Genomic DNA, 8377 nt, shown 5'->3' on the forward strand with positions numbered 1-8377 from the left:
TCCCCCCCCCCCCCCCCCCCCCCCCACCATACCCCCTCCCCCTCCCCAAAACGCTCGTATATTCCCACTTTACCTAACTTGACTTTGCCTATATTTTCGAAAAAATCATGATATTCGAGTATTTTAATTTGATTCGCTCACATTCGCGATTTAATTTATGTACGCCCGACATCGTATCAACTTGTTGCTTTACTATTGTAGTACAGCAGCATTGTAAATAGGAGCCTTTTAATGAACGGGTACGTCTATTAAATTAACGCAAGTGTCTGCCAATATCATATAAAACGGTATTTAAGTACAAAATTTATTTAATCGGAAAATAACAGATAAAAAATAACAGATTAATATTATAATATGCTATTATGAAGAGATAATATCCGTCTTGAGGAAGAAAGAGAGTATTTAATTTTAAGACTTTAAATTTGAAAACGACGGCTAAGAAAAATAATAACCTATCGATAATTTGAAAATGCTCTCAGCGAGTATAACAAACGTTACATTTAAACTTTTTTATCTTTTCTTTTATCTTTCCTTTTTTTTTTTTCTTTTTTCTTTTTTTTTCTTTTTTTCGTGTAATCGAATGAAATTACAGTGTAAAATTTTTTCTCAAAGTAACTAGCCAATTGACGTAACACGATTATTATATCATTAGAAATTTTATTGCCATTTGTGTATTATCGTTCATCGAAAAACTTGAGCTAGGCAAAGGCGTCCCATTCGAGAATGCAGAGAGGAAATTCTTGTACTATAAGTATCGAACATATGCACAGGCGGCGCGAATAGCAAGCTGCCTCGATGATTCGTTTCGTGTAAATTTTTTCACCAAAAGCATCGGGAAATAATAGATGCTTTGCTCAATAATTTGCTCAATACATACGAATCGCACTTATTAACCGGACGAATTAACGTATTTAATCCTTTGACCGTGACGTGATAATAAAGAGCAATGGCCGTGAATTGCCGAACGTTTAATTACCCGAAGAGCCGAAATGAACGTCCATTACAAAAGAATCCGAGTCCCCGAATCGATTTATCCGTCTTTCGATTGCTATCTTTCCTTTTGGCCGTACCGCCTACTTGGACACCTTCGTTGGCGAATTTGTTTTGTTATTGGCACTCCATTCGGGAAACTTACTGCGAAACTCGACACTTTGTCCAGGTTGGGGCAGATATTTGTTATGTCCTTAATGAGACCAGCCGTCGCTCGGCGCACGGCACTTATTTTTATAATGAACGCAGAAGGCATAGAGTACGTACTTTAACGCTATTTCTTCCTCCTTTGACTTATTACCCGCACCACGATCATAAATATTCAAATTGTTATTAATTTATTGCTCCGTGTACCTATAAAATAGCGCTTGAAAAATGTATGTAAAATAATAATCGTGAAGTAAATCATAAAGCTGGAGTAATCGAATGTATGGTAATTTATTTTTCCAGGACTTGGCGATGTTTTAGAAAGTCTGCCGCTCATCGGTTGTCCAGAATGCAAAATTTAATAATTTATCGTTGGTGGGGGTGGGGGGTGTTAAAATTTTCAGAAACCTGTTGTCTGACATTATCGCAACTTTCATGTACACCTTGCGATGTTTACCGAAATGTCACGGACCACGTCCTCGTATTATAAATTATACGATTCTCGTTAAGGAGTCGGCTTTATGTAGGATAATTGGCATGGAGTATAAATATGTAGCGTCTTTATTTGCGTAGGATACCCGGTACTCGAATGGTGTACCTTGGATTCTTACTTCACTTAACGCGTATCGTAAATGAAAATAATTATACACAATTAAATATATATCTATTAGCTCAGTGCCAACGTTGTGATTATATTATGGCTTTTGTTGATTTGTAAACGATAAAGCGATCGTCTTATTTATTAAAGCTAATTACAGTGCGTACAGAGAATAATAAGCACAACAGTAAAGAAAAAATGGCCAGCATAAAGAATAGAACTAATACGGTGAATCATTTCATCCGAGTATAAATCGCGAAGTGATTCATTCGGCATTTATTTGTAGCTGTTTACATTCTTATATAATCTTTTATAAGAACGTTGTATTATTCTCATTGTGAAAAACGTTAATTTACTTGTTAATAAACATCTCTGAGAATTTCCATCGCGAGCAGCGAGAAGCAAACTTACTGGACATAAAGAAGAGAGGGCGCGCGAGAGAAAGAGTGAAGCGAATTGGTGGTGAGGGGTAGCGAGAGAGATCAAAGGAAAGAAAACAACGGCATTCCAACACCACTGTGCGAAGCTTTATCAATCCACTTTTGTTCGACGGCGAGTAACTTAACTTTGCTTAAACGCAGATGAAAAAAGCGTTGAAAGCGTGACTCACGGGCCAACTTCCGCGAAAAGTGCAGACTCCCTTTTAGCCGAGTCAATGGCCCGCCGTGTCGAACGGCATCCATATCCATTCTTCGATGTAGCCGTGTGTCCCGAAGAAAAAACTCGGGGGCCGCGTGATAAATGCCGGTCTTTGGAATAAAAAAAAAAAAAAAAAAAAAAAAAAAAAAAAAAAAAAAATAAAGAAAAAAAAAAAAAAAAAAAAAAAAAAAACAACAACTAAGGAAAGAAAAGAGACAAAGAAAAAAAAAATGGCCGCCGATCCTTAGCGACGGCCATTGTACGCCGTGCCATTTATTACATATGCATTCACGCTTGTCTCGGCGCTAGCTATAAACGACTGAGGTGGCGCTGGTGGTGGTGGTGATAGTGGTGGTGATAGTAGTAGTAGTATCGGTGGTTGTAACGACGGCGACGGTGACGGCGGCGGCACATCCACGCCTATCCGATCCAAGGGCGACGCTATCCGTCCTTGCCCGCGGTGAATCGACGTCACCCTGCCCCTCGTACTTTGAATCCGCGTACCCACGATTATTGTGTCCACGTGTCGTTACCCTCGTTCGCGGCCTGACAGCCCTGCATTAAAGCCGACTACTGTAATGATACGTGCACTAGGTGGAGTCCCGCATGCGCAGCGTAATCAATGGAGTGCGGTGCGCGCGATTCCGCGATTTTCAGCGCCGATCGCTCGCCGATTATTGATACGACTCCCCTCATCTTCCTCACTCCATCGCCAGACCACCACTATACCATACCCAATCGCTCCCCTTTAATCGTCGTCTGACCAATGCTGCCGAGAAATCCCATCTCGCGTAGTCTTCGGGGAGAATCTCGTTCGAGTGGAGAGTTGCTTTTCGAGTAGACCTCGGGCCCTGTATTTTTCCGTAATTTTACATCGTCTCCGAAGTGCCGCTCGGCCACTTTTATTCAATTTAGTCCATGAATTTTTAGCTTATTTTGCGCGGCTCGCAGTGAGCGCGGCAATTTTTGATCCAACGTTAATATTGATTAGATTGTGAAAAAGCGCCAGCGTGAGAAGGAATGATACGGGGGAAGGCGAGATTTTTTACGCTGCGAAGATAAAATATTTTTATTTCGAGAATTTATCGGTTGTTGTTAAGTTCGGAACGCGGATTACACGAAGTATCGGCCGTCATTTGAATAAAGTTCAATGTCACTTTTTCCTTGAGGTGTCTCATAGAAGAAGCTAGAAACATTGGACGTCAGTAATGGTACAATGGCCATGAGTGCAAATAAAACGTAGAAAAGTAACCGTAAAGAAAGCGGGAAAGACGAGTGTCAGGAACGAGTGCGCGGATGCAGCTGTTAAATGCGAAAGGGAAAAACGCTTAAACGCGCCTCTTATATATATGCACGTTACATCCCGTTGGCAGAAGGTAGCGCGGGCAAAAACGTAATCCGAATACAAGTGGAGAGGGCGGATCGGGAGGATGAAAATGGAGCCGGCGCACCGGGACGCGTGGTTACGTCGTTATAGAGGGAGGACGCGGGTCAAGAGCATTTAAGGCGAGGTGAAATTTGAGAATACTACTGGCCATGGTTGTTGTGGCAAAAAGTCCAGGGTGGAGGTTGGGCGGGGAGAGAGAGAGAGAGAGAGAAAGAGAGAGAGAGAGAGACACAAGAAAAATATCGCGTCACTCTGACCCGTCGAGAGTATGCACCGCTAACAATAAAACGTATATTACATCGAGTAATTGCCCCTACGTACGTAGCCGAAGAAACGGACAATCAACGTTCAAGAGCGAATGAGGTAGAAAAACGAAAGAGGAAAGAGTTTAACGAGCGAGTCAGCTTTTACTTTACGCCTGTCTCTCTCTCTCTCTCTCTCTCTCTCTCTCTCTCTCTCTCTCTCTTATTCTGGCATCCCATAAATGTGCAAGGCATAGAAAAGGGGTTGCAGCAGGACTCTTGAGCCAAAAGCGACCTGCGGCTGGGAGCCGAAATTTAAATGTCATAAATTTTGCTTGCTCTCTTTCCTCCTCTCCCTCGCTCCATGCCACGATATATATATATATATATATATATATATATATATATATATATATATATATATATATATATATATATATATATATATATATATATATATATATATCTTTCTCGTTGTGGTTCGCGGTTTCGTGCAGAAAGTGTTGTATATAGCGTTGTCTTGCGGTTTCCGAGGCCATTCGTCCTGCGCACCTCGGGACCAAGAGGCTGCTGGCCTGCGGTCCATGAAAAAGAGCTGCCAAAGTCACGGCCGATGCGTGGCTTCTTTTATGACGTCGACTGAGACTCGGGAGAGATTGCGCCCGTAATTTTTTCCCCGGACGTGGGTGTGCAAATTGTATATATGTAAATATTACCTCGATTTCGTTTATGTTATTTGGCACGCGCTTTTTGTTATGTTTTCAAACTCGCTTGTGGCTGCTTAATTGGTCTCGATCGTTAATCTCGCGATATTATCGGTAGGCATCGTTCAACGGTAGTAATTCAGAATACGAAGGAGAGTTGTAGGATCAGGCGAATAACTGCTATTATCGGTTTTTCTGATTTTTCGTTAACGCTGCGTTTATTTTTTCTCTGTGTGTGTGTGCGTGCGTGCGTGTGTGTGTGTGTGCGTGTGTGCGTGCGTCTGTGCGTGAGTGTGTGTGCCTGCGCGCGCGCGCGTGTGTGTTTTTTTTGTTTTATTTTGCTTTTGTCGATAACTATGGAATGGAATAAAGTTGCGCTTGTCGCGGGATGGAAGTTTAACGCGCCACATACAATGAACATTAAAATTCCGATACTTTAAGTCTATTGCGCAACGAGAAGCAAATTGACACTTGGAAGCGTTGAATTATCAGAGGCGAGACGGAAAGGTCAATTTGTGTACGGGCGTGGGGTTTTCAAATGGACATAAGAACTTGACAAAGCAATTATTCGAATGCAGATGTCAATTGGCGTAAAAAATTGTTGACTTTGTACGTGAGCACTTTTACGATTGGACGAGCAATGGCTGGCCAAATTTAAGGTCAACGAGTGTCATGCGTGGTCATTTGCGACGCTTAAGCGCATACACTTGACTCTGACCAGTCACTACGGATTTTCACGTGTCGGCCCGTAAGTGTTGTAAAGAAACGATTACCGACGCGGCGGACGATTGGAGCGAATCCGTTGGAAAGATCGGGTGTCCAGCTCCACACGAATTTTGTCGTCAGATTTCTCGAAAAAAAAAAAAAAAAAATAGAAAAAAAAGCAACGACACTTGAAATTATGTAAATGCGTAAGTCGTGTGTGGGTGGGCAGGAGGGTTGGCTCGGGTCGTTGGGACGAGATAGACGGCCAATCGATCGATCGATGGACTGGGCTGGATATTAGTTGACTAGACGAAGGCGGGAGGACGTTGAAAGACACGAGTCGCAGGCCACGGGCTCGGCAATGCAATTATCGATGGCGACGTAGCGTAGGTACCGGGGGCCGGGATGCTGGTGGGAGGGGTTGGCCGCGAGGGCGACGCGTATTCAGCGAGCGATTCAATTTATCGCTCATCCGCGCCCAATGCGAATCCTAATGAAAAGGCGTACGACGAGAGGAGATCGGTCGACAGGGTCGCGAGCCATGCCTCACGACGAAGAGATAAAGGCGAGCGGGGGAGGCTCGACTTGATGCAGCGCATCAAGCGGAGAACAAAGGCCCAGTAGTCTTTTGTTTTGCCCACGCGACGGGTCATTTTGCAAAATCCACGAGCGGAGTCGCGGAGGGAAGAAAAGCCGCGCACACGACTCCGCCATTCCGATGTGCCTCGCGTGCGCCGCATTAGCTCGCCTCGAGCGAGGCGCATAAATTTCATCCGTAAGAGGACGCGCACCGCTTTTAGTTTGCTTTATGTTTATGCGCTGAGAAATGCCAATCGTAATAAGAAAGAAATGCCCCGCGCGAGTGTCGAGAGTGTTCAAGGCGCGGATTTAAGTAGCCGATTCATCGGGACTAGCTCTCGCCCTCCTTGTCTTTGACGTATTCTTTCGCTTCCAAGTGGCCGGCCTGCATATTTTCCATTGATATTATCGATGAGGGAAAAGTGAGGATTAGAGCGAAATATTATCAAGATAGAGTACGTTAGTGATGCATGGGGGGTGGGGGGGGGAGGATAATTGTATATACTTTTATAATTATAAATACTTTTTTTCTATAACGGCATATATCGGTGTCGGAGTGCCGAGTCGTGTTCGTTCGGCGCTTATTTTTCATATTCATGTGGGTATAAAATAAAATGCATCATATTTTCTTATTTAATCACGGCAGCCTTTGGATTTAATAGCATCGAATCAAATTAAGTTGAGCCTAAAATATAAGCTCGAGGGGCGAATAACTCGCGCTACAGTACGTTAAGTTAATCGGGTAATTTGTCGGAAATTGAAATACAGTGAGTCTATCCTTACCGCGTCTGAAATATGACCAGACGATACTCTTTATCCCGCATTATTCCACGTACGTGTAAATAATTTTTAATTAAGATACGTACAATAATAAATGGTATGTTTAGTATATATTTTGGATAATGTTTATCTATCGTTGATAAATGCTCGAGCTGCCATGTGTACACATTAAATCGCACAGTCTTACTTAGGAATGCGTGCAGAGCATAAAATTCATTTTTCAATCGTAGATCATCGATGGAGAGGATGATGTGTATCGTTTACGCAGATATCCGCAACATAATGGGATACATAAATGCTTTGAAGCCCTCGTGCGCTAGTAGACATAAGCCGAAAAGCTTAAAGTCACGCCTGTCAAAAGTGCTTCGGGCGCGTTCGGCCTTTACATTGGCTAATTCTAAGCGAGAAACGCGAGAATCGATTTTCGAGTACGGGAGCGTGAAATTCATTGATGACTTTCCGACTGAATTTATATACCCGAGGCACGCATGAAACATGCACGTAATTATATTTAATTTTTTGCAACGGCCGGGTAAGCTCGACAGTCCTGAAAAAGCCGCGCAAAAACTCGTAAACGATACACTAGAGCAATAAAGGAAAAGAATGACGTTATTATCCACCTAACGGTATTTCGCACGGCTGGCAATATCAAAAGCCGAGTGAAAGTCGCTCGTGTGTTGCCCTCAGCCTTAGAATCGTTCCGATCGATCAACCTGTCTGCCCCCGTCGTAAGACGAGAGGACACGCGCGAGTGTGCGAGCCACCGGGGTAACGTTTCCGGTTCCTACGAGAGACTCCGCCTTTCTCCCCGAGTGGCCCGTTAGTCCGTCGCGACACCGATATTTACGTCGTAGACCGAATTGAAAGGAGTAGGGCGTTCGTCAAGGCGCGAGGATCGTCCGTCATTCGCCAGCGCAATTGGTTTGGTGAAAGCAATTAAACGAGAAAGGATGACGCATCCTTCCCCGGCTTAGTATTCTTCCGACGGGCTTTAATGGGCTATTGCCGGGGCTGTGTATCGATTACCCGGGCCTGATTCGCTCATTTTTATATCGAACCCGACCGAAAATACTATCGCCCCGGTCGCCCGACGGCGTAAAGCGTACGTAAAGCGTCGAGTCTCTGCTTAAGGAGGCGGGATGCTGCGCGTTCACGGGCGAGCGAAGCCGTCGATGTAGATAATTAGGAGTCCGTTCTCATCCCGATCGTTTCTGCTTTAAAAAGAATCTTAATGGAACATCGCTTTCGTCGACAAAGTATCGGCAAACAACACGAAAATCTCGCGCGTGCAGGTGCTTTGCTTCGACGGGGAAAAAAGTGGCGGCTGGCTTAATGAAATACTTGAAAAAGCGCCTTCTCCCTCGTTTTTTGTTTTCTTTTTTTTTCTTTTTTTTTTTTTTTTTGTATTTTGTCTCCTCCCCTGTTTTTCTCTTGCCCCGTGATTGAAACTTATTACTATAAGTATTGCTCCAAGAATGAATGTATTTTGTAATTTCGAACGCAACGGTAAGCTAAATTCATTCCTCGCGACAAAATCCGACGAGCGTTTGCGCTTTTTTCCTTTTCTTTTTTTCTTTTTCGGTTTCTCTTTTTGGCCGCGAGGGCA

At 43.6% G+C, this 8377-nt stretch overlaps 1 protein-coding gene across 1 annotated transcript in view; it reads right to left on the bottom strand.

The window, feature by feature from the left end:
- The window catches only part of LOC105369063 (Tie-like receptor tyrosine kinase), a 31060-nt gene that overhangs the window by 9185 nt on the left and 13498 nt on the right, over positions 1-8377 (bottom strand). The window lies entirely within an intron of this gene.

Source organism: Ceratosolen solmsi, unplaced genomic scaffold, assembly GCF_000503995.2.
Source record: "Ceratosolen solmsi marchali unplaced genomic scaffold, CerSol_1.0 scaffold1, whole genome shotgun sequence".
Lineage (NCBI taxonomy): Eukaryota > Metazoa > Arthropoda > Insecta > Hymenoptera > Agaonidae > Ceratosolen > Ceratosolen solmsi.